We start from the raw sequence: 23,235 nt of genomic DNA, 5'->3' as shown, positions 1-23,235 counted from the left end.
TGTGGCCGCACTCCTACCCCGAGGGGCTGCACGGGAAAGCCGGGGGGCAGAAGGGGCTCTTGCAGCCCAGCCTTGCAGCAGGCTTGCCCCGGAGAGCAGAACCCTTTGCATGGCGCGATGCGGCACGCTCGAAAGCACAAATTCCTGAGGCTCACAGTGGCAGGTGCACAAGGGGGGACCTTTCTGCATCTTCACAATAAAGAAAAAAATTTCCTTATGTTGTTGTACCTGCCATGCAGGGCTGACCAGGACCAGGCGGATGCCTTGGTGTCACTCAACCATTCAGAAGGCAAGAGATGACACTTTCACTGCCACTGATCTGTCCCTTGTCTTCAGGATCTTGGTGAGGACACTCTGTGATATGGGAGGGCTTTGGATGAGTATCTGTTTTCTGTCTTTCCCACTGTAAGCACTTTGAGCTAATGATAGATAGATAGATGGGAAGGAATATATATGGGAATAGATGTTCTGAAGGGTGAAAGACAGAGCCGGTTCCTAAAGTCCAGGATGCATCACTGTTCTTGAAATTTTTTGCCTCTGTGGAGAAAGGAAAGCCTTTCTTTGGTTCTGAGCGTACAGTTTGTGCAGGAAGAGATGCTGAAGGCAGAAGAAGGTGTTGGAGAGCACCAAGAACAGTGTCCTCAGCGAGCAGCCCCTCGGATGCCCAGGAGTGACAGGCCCCCCTGGCCCTGGATGAGGGGAAGGGGAAATGAGCCTCAAGGGGGTGCTTTGTGTCCCCCACACTCTGTTGGCAGCACTGTCAGGATTCAGCCATGAGCTGACAGCCAGGTGGCAGAGAAACTTCAGCGGGGTGGAAACACCAACACTTCCCCTCAGGCTGTGTTCCAGCTGCCCCAGGGAAGTGCAAGGCCAAGGGGAAATAAGTGTTTGGGCTTCAGTGCGGCTGCTGCAGTTCCTTGTCCACAGGTCCAGAGAGGAGACAGAGCCCGAGCGTGTCCTGCCAGTACACGTATGCACACATGCATGGGCACACACACACACAGAGTACACAAAAGTCCAGCTGCTCCTCCAGCCCAGGGCGCTGCCTGCTGAGAGGGTGAGAAATGTTAATTCTCCAAGCATCAGCACTACTCCTGCCTCTGTTTAATTCTCTTTGCTTAAAAAACAGAGTATCTTTTCCCTGTAGGGACAACCTGTTCCCGTGGTTTGGTTACTTTTTGAGTTCACAACAGAATCAAAAAAGTGTACATTTTTCGGTGGAACATTGAAACAGGCTAACCTCAGCACTACTCATTTGGCAGCCTATTTTAAAATTTTCTGAGCTGAAGAATCATTAATCTTTCAGTCTAGCTCATTTAAAATTCAAACGTAACCTTCTAAAATGTGGTCTGTGTCCTATATCTAAAGTAGCGGCCAGTTAGATGGTTTCAGTGTCTCCGTTTCTATTACCTAAGAAAATAGGTAATGAGGAATAAAACTGAGTTACACTGCGCTTTACACATCACGGCTCATAATTAGTTGTCCAGATACTTTCTTGTTTTTAGCAAATTTTAAAAACCCTTACCCCTCCTCTTCTCCTGCAGAAAGCAAAAGCATCTTTGTTCATTGCTAAGTGTTTCTTTAAAGTGAAGATATTCTTACTTAAAATGTCCATAGCCTTGAGACGCATCAAGAAATGATTACAGAAAGAAGTATTGTGCCTGTTTTTTCTATGAGCAACTACTGGTTATGCATGAAAGAAAACAAAATCATAATTTCAGCATAGTCACAATGCTGCCGTAGTGAATATGAGTCTACTTCTACCAATCCATATCAATATGGCTGGAAAAATTTCATGTCCGAAGTGCAAGGTCTTTGAACATAAACCACAAGCACCTCTGGATGTTCGGTGCCGTGAGGCATAGACCCCAGCTAGACAGATGTGGGGGAGCCTAGAAGACGCCAGCCAAGGGCCTGAGGTCCTTCGTCCACTACTCTGTGCCAAATCTTTTGTGGATGTTCATGTTGTTGCTTTGTGGGGGTTTTTTATACTTCAGTTACATCGGCAAGGCGTACCATTTACTAATTTTTTATTCTGGCTCACTGAATACTGTTATCTATCTTGAATTTCATGGAGGGGTTTTTTTCTCACAGTTTTATAAAAGTTTTTATAACAATTTACAACAGAAGTGCAGTTTAATTCTGTAATTAGTTCCTCAAATTGACATCAAAAGTTGAATGTCAGTTAACAACAAATGAATTGTCAGGGGCAAATCTAAATCTCTGAAGACAAAATAACCATCAGAAAATAATTCACACTAAGCCAGCTGAAAAAAACACCACATACGCAAGTTAGAACAAATCTGAAGTTGTATTTTATTTAATCACTGAAAATCTGCCTTAAAAACACAAAATCAAATTTGGTAACCCAGTACATTGGATTAGAGAAAGCTTCAAGCTTTTAAGCACAAGCCAGAAGTCACCATCTCCAAGGAGAGTTTCAGAGGCCAAAGCAATAGGCTGGAACAAAGTAGTACCTTTATGTGGAGGCATGCTCCTTGCACCAGTAGCGTGGGTTTCGGTGCGTTCTTTCTATCAGTCGCTTATAAGAAGAGGCGTTTCTATTTGTTTTACAGTTATGCAATATGGCTTAACGTACATTGGTATACAATTTGTACAAATTCAGCCAAGTTTGCACTTGTGAAGTGTTATTACGAGCATGATTAACTTCTCAGAAACCAAGGAGGACTGCAGGTAGAAGCCAGTGGTGGATCTGACACAGGTTAGGGCTCTCCTTTTCTCTTCACAAATACCATACTTCTATATTAAAATCAGAACTGGGTTTAGGACGTACATATAAGTATTCAACACATTACAGTCCAGCCCTGAGACCTGAAGTCTGGGACAACAGAAAAAGGGCATCCTCAACCTCCTTTCAAGCTAGGCTGTAGAAGTAATTTCCAACTAAATCAGGCCTGCACAAACACAGCTGGAGGACAGACAGAGATTGAAAGGCAGCAATCTGAGCATCTTGCTCAAGCACTTGTGCGCGGTCCAGTTCCTGCTGTTTGGTCAAGACACGCCTGCTACTCGGCCACCAGTCTCGTGTTCTCGTCAGTCAGCCCTCATCTTCCCCCTCACACACGCGCTGAGCGGCATCTGCGGCCACTCGTAGGTCAAGTGAAGGCATCTACGGAAGATGGGGATGGTAAGGGAGACTGCAGAAAGAAGGTCGGGGCATTCAGGGATGAAGGGAGGGAATCAAGGAGATGGGACAGACAGGACACCCATTAAGTGAGGGGACGGTAATAACTGCGGCACAAATGGTAGTGGTCTGTCCGTTCACTCAGCTGTGCATCTCACAGAATCACAGAATAGTAGGGGTTGGAAGGGACCTCTGTGGGTCATCTAGTCCAATCCTCCTGCCGAAGCAGGGTCACCTACAGCAGGCTGCACAGGACGTTGTCCAGGCGGGTCTTGAATATCTCCAGAGAAGGAGACTCCACAACCTCCCTGGGCAGCCTGTTCCAGTGCTCCGTCACCCTCAGAGAGAAGAAGTTCCTCCTCATGTTCAGACGGAACTTCCTGTGCTTCAGTTTGTGCCCATTGCCCCTTGTCCTGTCACTGGGCACCACTGAAAAGAGCTTGGCCCCATCCTCCTGACACCCACCCTTCAGATATTTATAAGCATTTATTAGGTCCCCTCGCAGTCTTCTCTTCTTCAGGCTGAACAAGCCCAGCTCCCTCAGCCTCTCCTTGTAGGGGAGATGTTCCAGTCCCCTCATCATCCTTGTAGCCCTCCGCTGGACTCTCTCCAGTAGCTCTTCATCTTTCTTGAACTGGGGAGCCCAGAACTGGACACAGTACTCTAGATGAGGCCTCACCAGGGCAGTGTAGAGGGGAAGGAGAACCTCCCTCGTCCTGCTGGCCACACTCTTCTTGATGCACCCCAGGATTCCATTGGCTTTCTTGGCAACCAGGGCACACTGCTGGCTCGTGGTTAACCTGTCGTCCACCAGGACACCCAGGTCCCTCTCCACAGAGCTGCTCTCCAGCAGGTCCACCCCAAGTCTCCAGTCTAAGTGGCATCCTTTGGGCAGAGGCAGATGACTTTTGAATGGAACACAGGCGTGGACGCAGCCGACATTAAAGGCATCGTTTATTAGACAGAAACAACAAAAAAGGTGAGGTCTTCAAAAGAGCAGATGTGAATATCGAAAAACAAAGGGTAGTGAATAAAGCTCCTGGTTCTGTCACAGGATTGTCAGTTGTTCTCTAGCACTGGCATCTCTCCAAATGCCACATGGGTGCTTAGCACATCTGAAAGAAAGACAACAGTACAAAAGCTTAGTAACTAGACAACTTACTCTCTCAAGAATATCTTCTTTTCTCAAGCAGTTCTCAAAGGTAGAGATAAACGTCTCATGACTTAGTTAAGGAAGTGCAGTAAATATCCGAGGGAGAGACTATACCTACCATTTCTGACTCAGATTTTACTCAAGTGCAAAAAGCCTTGGTACATGAGGCCCTCCAGGTTTTTCCATGGAAGGCAACACTCACAACCTTTGGGATTTTAAGAAGAGCTTTGAGAGGGAAAAAGCATGTCTGCAGATTAAATACCATACATTAAACATGTCCCATATGAGTGCGTGTCTAGGAAAACTGGAAACCACGTGGCCTACCTCCCAGAAGTATCACCCTAAACTACAGGCCAAGTCAAAGGCCACTGAAGTGAAAGCAGCTGTACAGAAAAGAAAGAAGGTGTTGAGTAGCCAGAGACAAAGGCAGTAAAGTGAGGGGGATACTATGGCAGCTGAGAAAAATGAGAACATGTTACTAAACAAAGTCACCAACAGATCTCTTAGGTCCCACAAGTGAGGAGTTGGAAGGGGTTGTACTTGCATGGAGGGGCAGACAGGACAGGTGACCCACTATTGACCAACAAGGTATTCCATGCCATGCACATGACACTCAGTTTAAAGCTGGCAGATCATGAGGGTCTCGCTCACTTTGTCCATGGCCGCCTTCTGAAGAGGACCTTGCTCGTTGTTCTGCCTGCGATGCTGATCCCTATCCTTGCATTCCTGAGTCCAGTTCCCATCTACTGCTGAGTTCAGTCTGGGACTTCCTGGCGCTGCCTGGCAGCTGCTGGTGGGACGCCAGTGCCCCCGGCACCCAGCTCTGGGAAACTCAGTATCAGTTTTGTATATTTTGTTTTATTTCTCTTATTATTCATATTCTTAATATTATTAGTGTTATTAATAAAACTTTTTATATTCAATTTGTAAGTCTCTCTCCATTTTCCTCCTTTTCCCTTCCTCTGGTGGGAGGGTGGAGGTTCATAGAGAGCATCTGTCACTCAGTTTATTGACACCCTGATTTAAACCGTGACACCGGCTAAAAATGCTACTTACATTCAAGGCCTCAGGAACCACCGAGTTCTGACTTTGTGGACCATCCCAAGACAGGCCTTCTTGGCAACTATCGTCCTCCCACGTCTGTGTTCTCCCGTCTTCCACTGGCAGGTGATGTTGTCCTTCCCCACTTTCTCCACATGTTTGTTGAGCTGTATGTTGGTCTGGGATTTCCATAACCTGCCCAGCTTCTTTTTCCCTTAGTTTTGGTGGGTGTATGTCTAGGGGGTCTTTGGTTGAATCTTCGGAGGTGCTTAGTTTTGGTGTTGATTTCTGAAGTCTCACAGTTTCCCTTGAAGTGTCTTCAGGGCTAGTCTCAGTTGTTAAAGAATTCTGACTTTGTCCATCTTTCAGCATCTCAGAATTTAACAGCGTATCTTTTGGTTCTTCTACAGTTGCATGAATTTCTGCAGACCCTGTTAAGGTAGCAGTTTTCACTGTTCCCGATTGGTGGAGCTCCTGGTCTTTGCTCCCTACCTCCTCCTCTTTTACTGGAAGCTGATGATCCACCTGCGTACTTTCCACAAGCCCAGGTTTATTTGTATCTGATGGGCTTTTCCCTACGGACTCGATGCGCTGCTCTGACTCAAAGGCAGCTGACCCTTCTGCTTCTGCAACTTTGTGAACAGCCGTCTGGATGGCATTCAATACAATTTTCGTACTCTGGGACTGTGCGGTCACAGTGTGAACACTATCCTCCTCAAATTCCGTAGGGGTGAGAGACAGGCTGTCACTTAGGGCAACACCATTCTGTTCGGGTTGCCCCATACTCTGGGGCCTCTCTGGCTCCTCTGGTATTCCGTTCACAGCAGCAGAAGCTACTTGAGGCTCAGGTGCTTCTGCACTACCAAGCTCCGCGGTCCCACAGCCTGAGCAGACAACAGTAGTAACCAGGAGCTCTTCAGAAGCCATTTGCTCAGGTGTGGTTGCCAAGGGCTGGACACTTGTGGCTGTGGCGTCTGCAGGCATTACGGTCTCTGCCATGACATGCTCTTCAACTGCTGCAGCTGCTCCAGGCACAGGCACTTTCAGAGCCTCCATGCTCTCAGCCTGTGGGAAGGCTGACTCAGAGCCTTCCTCTTGCCCAGTTAAAACCTCTTGCTGGACAGCAGTTGAACATTCACCACCTCTCACAGCTTCCCCTTCCCCAGAATCAAATAGTTCTTTGGCTCTTTCCAGCAACTGCTCATTTTTGTCATCTTCTTTCTGACAGTCTTGACAGTTTGAGGCTTCTACAAGTTCCTGCTCTTTTTCCACAGTCTCTTCTTCAGCTAAGCTGCTTGGCATTTCACATTTCTTAGGACTTACGTCAATGAGGACAGCGCCTCCATTTTCAGTGCTGTCTGGGCATGCTGCTGCTAAATTAGATGTGCTGTCTGCTTCAGCCTGCGTGGAAGCCTCAGTGGCAGTGCTATGACCCTCAAAGCGTGTTTCGGCTTCAAGCACAGCATCTCCCATTTGGCCACCTTCAGTTTCATCACTCAGGCAGAGGGTTTCAGCTGCTGCCGAGCCAACTGTTTCTGAAAGAAGGGCAGAGGTTTCTACCTCATTCTGCAGTGGAAGCTCAGTCACTGCTGTGCGTGCTACTCCAAGGAGCACAGCATCATCTTCCTCTTCCTCTCTCCGGGCAGGTGCCCTGCTAGGAACTCCTTTAGTATCAGCTTGTCTTTCAGTGTTAACGGGGACCGCGGTGACAACTGTTTCTGTGCACTCTGGTCCCACTGTGAGAGTTTTGCCCTCTCCTTCAGGCTGCCCAGGCTCTTCAGCTGTAAGCCCCAAGGAGGAGGTTTCATCCTCTGTCTTGTCCTGCACCTATGGAGAATTGCAAGAGACCTGTGAAAAAGGGTACAAGCAGGGAGGGACCAGCAATGGTGTGCGCAAAAAAGTGATACCGGACAGAAATATTCAGAGCGCAGTGATGCTTAGGTTGTAATGATACGGGACAGAAATGCTTCGGTCATAGTGGTATTGTGTAATTTAGGCCTGACTACTTTGTATAAACAGTGTGTGCCTTACTAACAGTCATGGCCTTGAAGAGGAGCTAACAGAGTGATACGAGGGGAACATCCAGCCTGGAAGGCGCCGAAAGCTGGACGAATGCCGAGGAAACATGAAGTTAACAAAGATCGAGGGTAACCAGGAAAAAGGTAAAGGCGGCAGGGGGAGACGGCGACCACCGACTCAATTCAGAACCAAGACGACTGCACCCCCCCCGCTTGCGAGCGTGCACAGTGAAGTAAGGAAGGAGTCTGCTTCCAAGATGAGCGTGCAACACGATGAACCAGTCAGAAAGCAGCAAGTAATTTCTTTGTTTTTGTAAGAGTGTATAGTCGCTGTGACTGTGCTAAGCGGGGCGCTCGCTTTGTGGAATTACCACCTAGCGCCCATGTTTGCACCAATATGCAATAAAGACAGCCCCTCTGTTCTGTGTGTGTATTGGCGTACTGCACACCGGGTAAACGATCCCACTTTTGGGACAACAGTTTTGGTGACCCAGATGGGACTGCGCTGACAGTCTTGCCCGGATCGTCTTGCCGTACCTGACGGGGAGAAGCGGCCTGACTGGACTCCACTGCTTGCCGACCTGTTGATCAGGGACTCCATCGGCCCCTCTCCTGTAGTCAGGCGGTGAGCGACACAACGGTGCAATATTATGGGAAAGAGGTATTTTCTAATGAATAAGTAAGAGAAAAGGGAATAGTCTTTTGGGAAGTAGGAGGCATCTGGGGACATTTTTGTCCCACTGGGGCTCTGTGTAAGATGTGTTGGGAGAGATACGCAGCAGTAGCGTTGTTTTGTTTCTTACACTTTTTTTAACGACAGGAAATGTCCTTCATTTTGGTTTGTTTCTTACACATTGTTTTAACAAAGGGAGGCATCCCTTGTTCTATTTTGTGTGTAAGAGACATTGGTTTGTGTAAGAGTCGTTGGATTTGTTACCGATATGGGCAGTGCTACTTCCCAGGAGACTCCCCTTTGCTCTCCCTTGGGATGCATCCGACAACATTGGAGTAAATTTGGAGGGGACCCCCTGACTAGGGAGAAATTGAAACGGTATTGTAATCAATGGTGGCCACAGTATCAATTGGAGGATGGTGAAAGATGGCCTGAAAACAGATCCTTAAAATGTAGTACTATATTACAATTAATGCTATTTTGTCATAGAATGGAAAAATGAGATGAGTTGCCATATATTGATGCCTTGATGACTTTGTATATAAAAACAGATATCCAAAAGAAAGGTGGTAAAGTCCATGCAATGGTGGCCAAATTATTAATTGGGTGATGGCCGGAGAATGGGTTGTTGCCGTTTAATATTGTATTGCTGTTGATGTTGTTTTGTTGCCGATTTGGAAAATGTTGATGCTTTTGTAGATTGATGCTTTTGTGACTTTGTATAGAAACCCAAGTGTTCAGCAAAAGTGTAAATGAGAAGGAGATGTGTTAATGCCATATATTGAAGAGATATGCAAAGACGTATGTTAGCAGTGGCAGCCTGCTTTTGAGATTGCTTTAACTTTGTCTCTTCAGATGTTTTGATTTAGTTAAGTCCGGGAAGGTAAAGCATAATAAGATCATATCGGGTAAGTTACTGTTCATTGCTGCCATGGTAATTTCATAATGAGTCTGTCTTTACTTTTACAGTCTGGTCCAAAGAATCTGAACCACACAGGTGTTTTTTTGCTTTCTCCTAAGAGTAAACTTCAGTTTTGTTCTCTTGCTGCTTGTTTTGAGGAGGAGGGAATTAGTAGTGTGTGGTTTGTGTACTCTGTGTACGGTAACAGAGCTAGGCTTCAAAGATTTGCAACAGAGCTTTCTTTCAGTTTAGACCTTTGGTAGGAAAGTTGTGCAGTTTGTGTCCACAAGGCACCTCCTGGATAAATTTGGTATTTCTGTGTCAGGAAAAAAAAAAAAGAGAGTGAGAAAAAGAAAACCCCTACAACTATCTGTATGTTGTGCAGGGGGTGAGCAGGAGAAAGAAATTGCAAAAAAGTGCATGGAGTAGCAGGAATGTCTATATCTCAACTGATAGAAATAGCTTATTGGGGATAAAACAGAGAAAAGGAAAAACAAAAGGAGAAATTGAAAGATACGAAGCTGCAGGCTCCATTACTAGCCGCAGCAATTGCAAGGAACTCAGGCAAGAGGCAGGGGCTGGGGCTGGAACCCTGGGTCTATGCCTGTTGTAAATCACCCATTAGGACTATATCAGTGTGCATACTGTAGGGAGGAAGGATATTGGAAAAATTAATGCCCAAAGAAGAAACTGATTACCCACAGGGGGGTCTATACAGGAGGCTGATCTGATTGTATTAGTAATTTCAGATTCAGACTGAAGGGGACCAGGGGAGAACATTAAAATTCCCCAGCTGATCCCCTGGTTCCAGTTCAGGGAACGCAATTATAGATTGTCTGATAGACACAGGGGACCACCCATTCTATAGTGACAAGTTGTAAGGGACCCTGAGGTAATATGTATATGCCTGTTGTTGAGGTCATGGGAAAGTGAAATTTGAAACCATTTCTGAAACCGATGGAGTGTAAAATTGGAGGTAAAGTGGTATCTCATGAGTTTCTCTATATGCCAGTGTCCACCATTCCTCTTTTAGGGCAGCATTTACTTTGTAAATTAAGAGCACAAATAACCTTTTCTGATAAATTGATACAGTTACATCTACCAAAAGAAACTGCCTGGAAAACACAATTTTGTTTATTGACTATGGAATAACAGGAAGATATCAACATCCTCAAGGGGATACCGGATGCTGTGATACCTACAGTATGGGCAAACAAGAGACCAGGAAGAGTGAAAATGCTGTACTGGTAAAAACTGAATCGAAACCCGGAGCACAACCGGTAAGAAAGAGACAGTATCCTATTAAATTGGAAGCCAGAATAAGTTTGGAGCTGTTGATAAACAACTTTACTCAGTATGGACTATTAACAGAATGTCATTCTGAATATAATACTCCAATTTTGCCAGTCAGAAAGCTCCAGACACAGGAGTACAGGATTTAAGAGAAATTAACCAGAAATCAGTTGATGTGCCTCCAGTAGTCCCTAATCCATATACTTTATTGTTATAGGTATCTGAGAATAATGTTTATTTTACAGTACAGGACCTGAAGGGTGCTTTCTTTTGTATACCTCTGGAAGAAGAAAGCCAGAAATTGTTCACGTTCAAATGGGAAAGTCCAGCTCTGCTGCACCGTGCTACCCCAGGGATTTAAGAACAGTCCTACTTTGTTCAGTAAAGTACTTGCCAAAGAATTAGAAGACTGGCACGGTAAGCATCCTTCTGTTGCTTTGTGACAGTATGTAAATAATATATTAATAAGGACCACTTCAGAACAAGAATGCAAAAGAGCCACCATCGATCTGTTGAATTTCATGGGACTTGCGGGATACAGAGTATCACAAAAGAAAGCCCAGATTGTGCAAACAACTGTGGAGTACCTGGGTTTTGAAATTTCCCAGGGTGAAAGACAGTTGGAACTAGAACATGACTGTTTACAGGTTATAGAACAGGTGTATTCCAGCTGACCAGATTTGAAACATACACCTTTGGAAAAGCCAGACTGGGAGTTGTTCACTGATGGTAGCAGCTTTGTGGGTAATGGAGAACGAGAAGCTGGATATGCTGTGTTGATGTTGAATGAGAATTACAGGCTAAACCGTTACCTGTTGACACATCGTCACAGAAAGCTGAAATCGTTGCACTAACCAGAGTGCTGGAATTGTCTGAAAATATGAGAGTAAACACATGTACAGACTCAAAATATGCCTTTGGAGCGACACATGCCCATGGAGACATATGGAAAGAAAGAGGACTGTTACCCTCCCAAGGAACTCCAGTTAAACATGGGAAAGCGATTTAAATTTATTACAGGCCGTTCTCAAGCCAAAGGAAGTGTCTGTAATGCACTGTAAAGACAATCAGAAAGGCCGAAAGGACAAACAGATATCATTAGTGGAAATCAGAAAGCTGACGAGACAGCAAAAAGGGCAGCTTTGACAGAGTCTTTGGTGGAGTCTTTAACTCCAACTGGAAGAATTTTACTGAAACCTCCAATGTATTCAGAAAAGGACAATCGATGAACAAAACTTCTAAATTGTACCAAAACCAAGGATGGATGGTGGACAACTGGTACTGGACAAATAATAGTCACAACCCCACTAATGAAGGAATTATTAAAAAGACTCATCAAGAAACTCATATGGGGGCAGATGCAGTAGTAGCAAACATAAGACGATATGGTATGGGGCCAAAAATGCAATCAAATGTGGATGCAATAGTAAGGAAATGCCAGAGCCACTGTGCGAATAACCCTAAGGTCGAAAGAAAGCCACCAATGGGTGAAGTAAAAAGGAGAATAGCCCCTGGGGAGAACTGGCAAATAGATTTCTCGCACAATATAAATATCTACTTGTTCTAGTAGATACATTTTCAGGGTGTTCTGAAGCTTTCCCTTGTAACAACAATAAGGCTAGGGAAGTTGTTAAATTTTTATTAATAGAAATTATCCTCAGGTTCGGGATCCAGGTTTATCCTCTGACAATAGACCTCATTTTATTTCAGAAGTAGTTCAGGGAGTGTCGAGGTTTCTCCAATTTAAGTGAGATCTGCCTACCGCCTGGAGGCCACAATCTAGTGGGAAAGTAGAAAGAATGAATCAGGCTCTCAAGAGATGAGTCTCTAAACTTTGTCAGGAAGCACACCTTAAGTGGACAGAAGCCTTACCCTTAGCTCTGTTGTAAATTTGAAGAAGCCCTAGGGTCAGGGAAGGAGTAAATCTCTTTGAGATCATAAAGGGGAAAGCATATCCCACAAATCTTTTAAACATTAAGGGAGACCAAATGCATATAAAAAAGCAGGTTGCAATTAAAAAAATATGGGATTTCTCTTTTGCACTTTGTCTTCACTACATAGGTACCTAAATCAAAAGGTTTGTCTTCCCTTGAATGCACCAGTTCACCCATTTCAACCAGGGGATACTGTTTATATACGGACCTGGAAAGATGAACCATTGAAAGAGAAGTGGAAAGGACTCTATACCATGTTATTAAAGACTTATACTGCGGTCAAGGTAGAGGGGATTGATTCCTGAATTCATTATACACAGGTAAAATAAGCACCGAAACCTGACCTAGATGTATGGACCTCTACACCAACTGAAAAATTTAAACTTCAGTTGACCAGAGGCCTTCGATGAACTGTAACTGGAAAACAGAACTTGCAGATATAAAAATTGAGTAACCTGAGGCCAATTGGTTTTGTGTTTAGGATTAATATTTTTGTTACCTATTATTTGTTGTTTATGTATGGAACAAAACTTTTCTCACACAAGAATAATTATAAAACCCAAAAAAAGCATTATTAATCTAGCTCTGACAAAATGAGAATTGTGAATATTAGAAGTACATGTTCAGTATCTGTTGTCTGTAAAGGAAATTTAAGCTTACGGTTTATCCAGTCATTCAGGAGAATCCACGTCAGCAGTGTGACCACCTGTCTACCGTTGCCAAAATCAGCGGCTAGCCCCTTGGAATGGGGAATCTTAACTTTAGACCTAAACCAAACATTTGAGGCCATGATAGATAATGGAACAGGAATTCTGACTCTAAAAGAAAGTAGTGAAAAGATGTTAGGATTAGGAAAGTGGGCAGGGGCTTTTAATCTGACAAATAAAAGGATAATAGATATCCTTTGGCATGTAAATGAAGCTCAGAATACTCCCTTTGGAAAAGGGAGGGAATCTAACCCAGGAGGAAATGGACCAAAACCTTGTGAACATTATTGCTGAGGAATGGGCCTATCACAGGTATGGACCAGCCCAGAAGAAGGTGAGTAGCATTATGTGCAAAGCACACCTTGGTATATTGAGTGGACTGGGAAGATCAAATCAAAAAGATAGAAACATTCCAGATATTAAACTATTGGCAAATTTAACAGCAACAAGGGTTAAGAAATCTCAATATTCTAGATGGAACTGCACATGAATTTTCAGTTGTTTCACAGTCAATTATGGGATTCAGCGGTTAGGTCTGATTGCACGTGCCCTGCAATTAGGATCTTTGTAGGAATTATTCTACCTACACCAGTTGGACCGGTGCAATAATCAAAAGCAAATCTATTAATTGCAAAAAAGAAACAGTACCCCCTACGGGTCATACAGTATGGGTCAGTGATGACAGCACTTGGATGACACAACTGCCTCTAGGAGGGGAACAATGACGACATACATGAGGCCCGTTAACTTTATGCCCTCTGTGGAGAAAGAGACCCTTAGGATGTCAATTATGGGGAAAAATAGAGAGAGATGAAGCAGACCCCTGGAGACATCCCTCTTCAGGGACAAAAGTAGGGTGGATACTAGAGGCAATCTTTAGTCCCCAGATCACCTCATTTCAAAATCGTGCATGGCTATACAATCAGACAGGAAAAATAAGAGTTATTAGCAAATGGCACACAGACAGGATTGTGGGATTTGAATACCCAGCTACAAGCCACATCTAAACTGAACCTACAGAACACACTGGCATTGGATCTATTATTGCTACATGGACAACGAGTATGTGGATAGTTAAGTTTAAATGATAAAAATTGTTGTGTTCATCTTCCAAACATTACTGAACATGTAGCGGATCAGATTGACAAAATAAAACAGGTGACAAAGTCAAGTCGTGACCTTAAGGCTACTATGGAAATAGGGTGGCTGAATAAAATGCTACGCAGGCTTGGATTCTCTCTTACTGGATGGCTGGCAAATTTATTCAAAACTGTAATAGTAATTATTCTCATGATAATCGTAATTAGTATTGTCTTGAGCTTTACCAAAGGGTTAATTATATGAATGACCACGGAAAACTATATAATGTTGATGAAAAGAAATAGTGAGACTATGAGACACATAAGAGAAGGTCTCATAGTCTTGAAGGGGGGAAATGATATCGGACAGAAATATTCAGAGCGCAGTGATGCTAAGGTTGTAATGATACGGGACAGAAATGCTTCTGTCGTAGTGGCATTGTGTAATTTAGGCCTGACTACTTTGTATAAAAAGTGTGTGCCTTACTAACAGTCCTGCCCTTGAAGAGGGGCTAACAGACTGATACAAGGGGAACATCCAGCCCGGAAGGTGCCGAAAGCTGGACGAATGCCGAGGAAACATGAAGTTAACAAAGATCGAGGGTAACCAGGAAAAAGGTAAAGGCGGCAGGGGGAGATTGCGACCACCGACTCAATTCAGAACCAAGACGACTGCACCCCCCCAGCTTGCGAGCGTGCACAGTGAAGTAAGGAAGGAGTCTGCTTCCAAGATGAGCGTGCAACACGATGAACCAGTCAGAAAGCAGCAAGTAATTTCTTTGTTTTTGTAAGAGTGTATAGTCGCTGTGACTGTGCTAAGCGGGGCGCTCGCTTTGTGGAATTACCACCTAGCGCCCATGTTTGCACCAATATGCAATAAAGACAGCCCCTCTGTTCTGTGTGTGTATTGGCGTACTGCACACCGGGTAAACGATCCCACTTTTGGGTTAACAGAGAGACTTCTCTGGACGGAGTGGTTAAGAGAGACCTCTTCTCTACCTTCATTTATCTGCCTAAAGACATGGGGACCAGACTCCGTGACATCCAGAGGGGTGGACACAAACAGTTATGAATATCTGAATGCAGTCTTTACCTGAAGAACTGTTTCCAAGGCTCAGCTGGACAGGTTTTCTTTGTCTCCAGGGACAGTGTAATTATCAGCTCTTGTTCTCAGAAAATACACGCTGCTGTACAATTGTTTTCCCTTTCACATAAATTACACTACCATGTAGGCTTGGTTCCACTGACAACAGCAAAATAAACCCTCATTCAAACAGCAACATCACACAATCACAAGGGATGATTCTGAAAGAAAGCGAAGACTTCTCAGGCAATACATTCACACACAAATTCCTAATGCTATCCACACCCACAACACAGTATGCATTTGGTCACCTGTAACTATCTGCATTCAAAGGGAGCTTCTCACCTCTTCTTTATTACACGTCCTAGGAATACAGTTTCTGTACAACTGAAGCTACAGCCCAGAATTACTCAATAAGGACTACAGTCTTTGTCTATTAACTTAAAATTCATGCCCTTTTAAAGGCCTTCTCTGTTACTTGATCCAGAAGCTGAACACCAACGTGAAATCTTCTGACATTACTTCAGATCATCAGCTATCTCCTCTTCCTTCATGACCCTGTTTAACGAGTATCCTCTCTCCACCCCTAGCCACTCACCAGTAAAATTTCATAGCGAAGCAGTGTTTGTCACAAGTGAAAGATAAAAAACATTGCATCCCATTCCTACAGTGCCAAAAGCCTCTACCAATGTGACAAAAAAGAAAGCACAGAAGTCCATCATAAAATACGGCAACCTTCTTTGGGGATAGTGGTGTTTTACAGCAATTAATCTGAAGGCATAGCAAAGAATCGCCTTTCCTAGAATTTGAAGCCCAGAGTACACAAAGGGCTGTGCCGTTGCCTTAAGCTGCAAGTCCCGAGGCTCCATCTGACCCCATGCCTCCCCTGCTCTCCTATGCCAGCATCAGCTGCCTGCTCTGGCCAAAAACCATCCCTCCCTCATGCCACCCCTGCCAGAAAGGTTGATGCGCCGCGGGGTGGCCAAAGGGACCTCCCGCCCCGTGGCCAGTGGTGGGAGCAGAGGGAAGGGGCAGCAGGGGAGGGCAGGAGGGGTGGGCTGCTCCTTCGCAACTGCCTGAAAGGAGGCTGTAGTGAGGCGGGTGTGGGTCTCTTGTCCTGAGTTCCTAATGATAGGACGAGAGGCAATGGCCTCAAGTTGCATCAGGGGAGGTTCAGATTGGATATTAGGAGAAATTTCTTCACCAAAAGGGTTATCAAGCATTGAAACAGGCTGCCCAGGGACGTGGTGGAGTCCCCATCCCTAGAGGTGTTCAAAAAATGTGTAAATGTTGCACTTCAGGACATGCTTTAGCAGGCCTTGTGGTGTTAGACTGACAGTAGGACTTGATGAGCTTAGAGGCCTTTTCCAACCTGAATGCTTCTACGACTCTACCATTCTACGATTCGCCCGGGAGGACGGGCAGCGCGCTGCTGCCTGTGCAGCAAGGCAAGGAAGAGGTTCCCAGGACACAGCAGACAAAATGCAGGCAAAATTTTGCTGTCAAAATGCAAATGCAATCAAAAGCGGTAGGAAAGGGAACCTTAAGGCAGAGCCAACAGATCAGCAGCCTGTCCCATCCTGCAATTTCAAAATAGCTTATAAACATTAATATCACTAATGAATGAACAGCAAAGGACTTCTGCTCTGTGAAGGCAGAGACAGGCCTACGCAGCAGAAACTGCGAACGTCAGAAGGGGAAACTGGCTGTTGCTGCAGGTGAACGGCGGACAGAGCGGCAGCAGGCGAGCAGAGACATCGCAGGCTGCATGGAGGGGAGAGAACGGCCCCCGAGGGGGAACGGGCAGCATCCCCGCCACCCCACCCGCAGCTCCGATCCACAACCCGCTTGGTGTCTCAACTCTGCCTCAGAGAAAACATGTCCCAGTGAAACAACGCCCTAGAAGAAGCCCTGGGGCAACGAGGAGAGCACTCGAGTAAGGACCTGTTTACTGAGAGACGGCTGGCTGAGCCCCATTTCAGCTTCTCACACCGCTCAGCACTGAACACGGGTTTTAACACGTGTTTGTCTCTGCTCCTGCAATCCTCCCGCTGTGCTCTGCTGCTTCCCTGCGTGTCGTCAGTAGGCCTACACGTCACTGCCACTGCCCTGCTAGTTGTACCTTGCCACTCAATAGGGACCATTAGTCAATACCTTACATAGTTTACAACTCAAGATTCAGGAGGTGTGACATTATTTTCCAGGGATGTGCCAAGGTTCCTTGTTTCTGCCAGATACTACAGATGTATAACAGGTTGGTTTGCCATAGCACATCACCACAGTGCTCCTGCATGTTAGCCACAACCCAAAATAGGAGTTTTTGAAGTTTTAAGCAAAATCGTCTCTACTGCTTAGATTGTAAGGTTTGATGCTCCCCAGTGACCCAAGCTCTTGATAGGAAAGCAAAACCAAAATGTGATGTCTCTTTTATTGGAAAGATAAATAACTAATAAATAACAGAAATGTCCAGAGCCTTGAGATGCATCAAGAAACGATTACAGAAAGGGTATTGTGCCTGTGTTTTCTGTGAGCAACTACTGGCCATGAGAGAAAGAAAACAAAATTGGAATTTCAACATAGTCAATATGCTGCCATTGCGAATATGAGTCTGCTTCTACTGGTCAGTATCAATACTGGCTTAAAAGGTTTGTCTGTTGTGTTTGTGTTTTTTTTACATCAAGTATACTTTTGTATGAAGAACTGTAAGCAATACGCCCTGCCTTAACCACACCGTTCATACTAATGCAGGTTCCTCCCCTGCATCTGTGAGGCATTAGCTGGCTCTGCTGTGGGGAGGAGAGAGGTTGTATGAGCCTGAATCCAATTGCGGGATCAAGACAGATTACATAAAAATCCAATAAAAGAATTTCCCCAGCAGGGAGACTTATGCCAAAGAGCATAATGCTATTTTTCAAGATTGTTTGGCAAGTATTCTAGTTTAGAAGATTCCATGTCACCTCCAGAAGGATGGGCAGGTCATACTTGTCTTTGTAATTCTTCGTTGCTCTCGTGCAGGGATAGTGAGAACATCATCTGGGAGATTAAAGAAAACAAGTGTCTTTGGGCTGAGGAAAGTTTCCTCTCAATAAACACGCTCCTTTGCTGCCAGGGCCTGTGGGAAGGCTACCCTTCAGCCAGCGTCTCAAACAGTGTGGCCAACATTTCCCGCCTGCTCTACCTTCCCCAGGCACAGCCTTCCCTCACAGCTGCAAGTAGCCCTCCAGCCTCCTCCGCTTTAGTGAGCCAGCCCTGGAAACTTCACTTTTCTGACCACCTCTTCAACTACAGAAGCAAGTGACATTCACATCCCGAGCTCAGCCTCCTCCTATGCTGGCCCTCCTCCCTTGATGTCTCACCAGAGGGTCTTGGCAGGCACAAGTGGCAGTGCTAGCGCTGGTGGCCGTGCCCAGATGCACCAGCCTGTGAAACTCCCGACGCTGCGTGGCGCAGAGGCAGCCCGGCACCCTGGCTCGCCTCGGGTCCGGGCACCCTGACACCCTTGGCATGCACTGCCCATGTAGCTTCTGTCAGGCATCAGCTGAGCATCACCTCTTTTAGTTTGTGAGCCTCATGGCTGCCACGGGAAAGGTGAACGGGAGGAGTGGTTGCACAGGCAGTTGCGTGTCAGGTTTTCTGCTTCATACAGCCGTTTCTATGGGAAATGCCAGGCACCGCTGGCTACATCACGTCAGCCCTGGGACTGCCTGCTGAAAATCTAGAAATGAGTTTAAAAATTCACAAGGAACCTGCTTACCAAGCAGAGAGACAGATAGCTCAAGCAGGGGAGGGGAGATGGGATCACTGCAAGGCCGAGGGTCCACAGAAGGCTGCGACAAGGGGACAGTGGCGTGGGGAGGCGGCAGGGATGGCTGTGGGACTGCTTCCCGAAGGCTTCTTGGGATGTCTGCCTTTCAGGCCCACAGCTGGCCTGTAAATTCGTTGCAGGTTTTTACAATTCCCTCTCATCTAGCCGCTTAAAGGAAAAGGCATGTTGCTGGTTATTCTTCCTAGCCTCGTGCCTTTGTACGAGGGACACGGATGTATCTGTAGACTAGATTATGAAGCCAGGGTCAAGCTGCCACAGGACTTTACACAGAGGCCGTCCCCAGAAAGAAGCTCCCATGGCAGATTGGACTTCTGCTTTCCTCATTTCATCGTATCGTCATTCCCAGCACCAAGGACTGAGGCATGTGAGTTTTTAAAGCTCTGGAAAGGGATGTTGTTTTCAAGGAGGAACAGGAGACACTTCTTAGAACGTTCCTCCAATTTTAAAGTGTTGATAGTATTTTTTCAAGAGGATGTTGGAGAAGAACAGTCATGGGCCTTGACTACACTCTTATCTTTCATTCTCACTTTTGGGAAGACTAAATTTAATGTCTAACTAGAAATGACATCAGCCCTAAATTAGAAATTAATGTTGTGGTGGCCAAGCGTCCATCTTGTTCGCAGCTTCTTAGAATGTTCACACAGCTAAGAGTTACCCTGTTTTACCACACCTTATCCGTTTACCCGAAACCTGTGCTGCCAATCCCACTGGCCTTCAGCTCCCCATTGCTCCTGATTCCAAACCATATCCTTCCTTGCAGGGCCCTCAGCTTCCTCAGGCCTCCTCCCCTCCCATATGGCAGTGTGAATGACAAACACCCAGCGTTCGGCATCCAGACATGACCATCTCAGGAATCCTCTGTGCTTTTGGCAAAGCCGCCTGCCCCTCCCCAGGCACTTGCTGTATCCAAGCTGTGCAGGTTCCTCAGCGAGCACAGCTGCCTTCCATATGGTCTGGATCAGAATGGAAAAGCCAGATCTGCTTCCATAGCTTGAGCTAATAGACAGGATACATGAGCTATTGCCAGTAAAACAGCCTTACAAAAGAGAAATCAGCACACAAACCTCCCTCAGATGCAAGAGGCTTGGTCTCCCACCCCTACTGTAATGCCTCTTTAGGCATGCCGTGTTAACCAGTAACAGGATAGCATAACTGCAGAAACCTTGCAACAGGACTGGCACAGGTTGCGTGCCTTGAGGACAAAGTCTAGCGGGAGATGCTGGTTTGATCTACACCTCCAGATGCCAGAGCTGGGCAACGAGATCTGTTGCCTGCAGTGTGATCCCCTGAGGCAACATGAAAGAAGAGGGTCAGGCAGCCTGCAGCATTTCAAGATCCCTGCATTTGCTGTGACGGGTGCAGAGAAGTATTTGCAGGTACTGGATTTAGCATCTGAGCTGAGACAGGAAGGTAGACGTGTAGCTTCACAAAATGAGTTCAGGTGTGAATCTACGCAAAGCTTTCGCGCTACTAATGCTACTGAACATCCTTAGCCATAGAACATGGATGGCTGGAAAAAATTTCACATCCAAAGTCCAAGGTTTTCGAACATAAATCACAAGCACCTCTGGATGTTCGGTGCCGTGAGTAGTGCACCCCAGCTAAACGAACGGGGGGGAGCCTAGAAGATGCCAGTCACGGGCCTGAGGTCCTTCGTCCACTACTCTGTGCCAAATCTTTTGTGGATGTTCATGTTGTTGCTTTGTGGGGGTTTTTATACTTCAGTTACATCGGCAAGGCATACCACTTACTAATTTTTTTACTCTGGCTCACTGAATACTGTTATCTATCTTGAATTTCATGGAGGGGTTTTTTTCCTCACAGTCTGCTAAAGTACCTTAGTGCTTCCAAAGAAGTATACCTATTTTATAAAAACTTACAACAAAAGTGCAGTTTAATTCTGTAATTGGTTCCTCTAATTCACAGCAAAAGTTGAATGTCAGTTAACAACAAATGAATTGTCAGGAGCAAATCTGTCTGAAGACAAAATAACCATCAGAAAATAATTCACATTAAGCAAGCTGAAAAAAACACCACATACACACATTAGAACAAATCTGAAGTTGTATTTTATTTAATCACTGAAAATCTGCCTTAAAAACACAAAATCAAATTTGGTAACCCAGTACATTGGATTAGAGAAAGCTCCAAGCTTTTAAGCACAAGCCAGAAGTCACCATCTCCAAGGAGAGTTTCAGAGGCCAAAGCAATAGGCTGGAACAAAGTAGTACCTTTATGTGGAGGCATGCTCCTTGCACCAGTAGCGTGGGTTTCGGTGCGGTATTTTTTTAGCTGTCACTTATAAGAAGAGGCTTTTCTATTTATTTTCTAGTTAAGTTTGCTGCATTGCTTACCCAGGCCCTGGATGAATGGGAAAAACTGGCAAGTCAAAGCGCTCGCCTGTCCAGTTACTACCGACAGACATTTTACATGGTGGGAAAGCTAGCTTTATTGAAATGAGGTTCAGACAAGAATTAACTTTACATGTTATTAACAGCTTTGGAGCTACAAATGTAAGAGTCAGGATTACACAGGTCATGCTATTGTTCTTTCGTTTTACCTGCTGCAGTTACTGCAATATGGCTTAACGTACATCGGTATACAATTTGTACAAATTCAGCCAAGTTTGCACTTGTGAGGTGTTATTAAGAGCACGATTAACTTGCAAGCCAACCTCAACCTGTGCAAGCCAACCAAGGCTGTTGGAATTGCCCAGAGCTAAGGGGGAAAGCTGCCACTAACAACGGTCAGAGATAGACTGGATTGTTTGAAACCACGTTGTTCGGCTTTAGATATCAGTATCATTTGCTCTGAGGTAAGCAAAAATCTTTTGATGCTTCCACACAGGGCAGCACCAGACGGTGCAATCCCACCAGTGCAATCAGTCCCATTGCTCGCTGTACGTGCAGCCTCGAGGAGAGGCAAGCACCTGCCCTAACAAGAGCATTTGGGCACTAAAAGTTGAGTTTCAAATAAATTACTATACAGGTAGGCTAGTGAGCTATTGTTCAACTTGATGGGCATCGGTTTCACAAAGTGCTATCTGTAACCTTCACTTTAGAAATCAGAGCAGAAAGTATGGCCTTGTACCCCATGTTTGATTTTAATGTAAATGACAAAAGAGAGGACCAACTCCTGTCATGGACAGACATCGCAGCACTCTCAGTCTTCAGGCTTCTTCCCATCCTGAAGTCACCCTGCTCATTCTGTTCTACAGCTGCTGTCAGTCCAACCCACCTTACATGAAGGCTTTTAAGATCTCAGCACCCCAATGGGCTCATCAGGTGTTTTATAGCCTAAGGCAGAATTCCTCACCAAGCCCTTACCCTCCTTCCTACTCGCCCCGCAGTGAACATAGGGAATTGAGAGGAGCAGGGAGAATCTCAGGAAATGCTGTGGTGGGAAAGAGGTTCAGGCAGGGGCTGAGAAAGGAGGAAGCTTGGATGCAGGAGGGATGTTGGGTGCTGTAGGTGTGGGTAAGGGCTGGGGGTTGCATGGGGCAGTGACCAGGAATGAGCAGACTCTGGAATGAGACAGGTGCCATTTGAGGGGTGTGGTACCACGGCGCTTGCTCCATGAGCAAGACAACAGGGCAATGGTAAGTCTGGAGGGCTCTCAGAAACCAGGGAGGACTGCAAGTAGAAGCAAGTGAGGGATCTGACACAGGTCAGCGCTCTCCTTTGTTTTCACAAATATCATACCTCTACATTAAAATCAGAACTGGGTTTAGGATATACATATAAATATTCAAAGCAAGACAGCCAAGTTTCAGAGATTTTAGAAGGGGAGAAACCTCAAACAATAAATAGGAAACTACATGGTATTAATTTCTGCTCCAGTGGTATCAATTTCCTCTCCAGGCTACTCTACAAAATTCATTTCAGGGTACGCCTCAATGGTACAGAAGTATCACAGCTCTACATTAGAATCAGAACTGGGTTTAAGACACACATATAAACATCCAACACATTACAGTCCAGCCATGAGACCTGAAGTCTGGGACAACAGAAAAAGGGCATCCTCAACCTCCTTTCAAGCTAGGCTGTAGAAGTAATTTCCAACTAAATCAGGCCTGCACAAACACAGCTGGAGGACAGACAGAGATACCTGAATGGGACTGAAAGGCAGCAATCTGAGCATCTTGCTCAAGCACTTGTGCGCGGTCCAGTTCCTGCTGTTTGGTCAAGACACGCCTGCTACTCGGCCACCAGTCTCGTGTTCTCGTCAGTCAGCCCTCATCTTCCCCCTCACACACGCGCTGAGCGGCATCTGCGGCCACTCGTAGGTCAAGTGAAGGCATCTACGGAAGATGGGGATGGTAAGGGAGACTGCAGAAAGAAGGTCGGGGCATTCAGGGATGAAGGGAGGCATTCAAGGAGAT

Source organism: Opisthocomus hoazin, chromosome 2, assembly GCF_030867145.1.
Source record: "Opisthocomus hoazin isolate bOpiHoa1 chromosome 2, bOpiHoa1.hap1, whole genome shotgun sequence".
In the NCBI taxonomy this organism is placed as follows: domain Eukaryota; kingdom Metazoa; phylum Chordata; class Aves; order Opisthocomiformes; family Opisthocomidae; genus Opisthocomus; species Opisthocomus hoazin.
The sequence above is the reverse complement of the archived record's forward strand: the minus strand, read 5'-3'. Positions refer to the sequence as shown.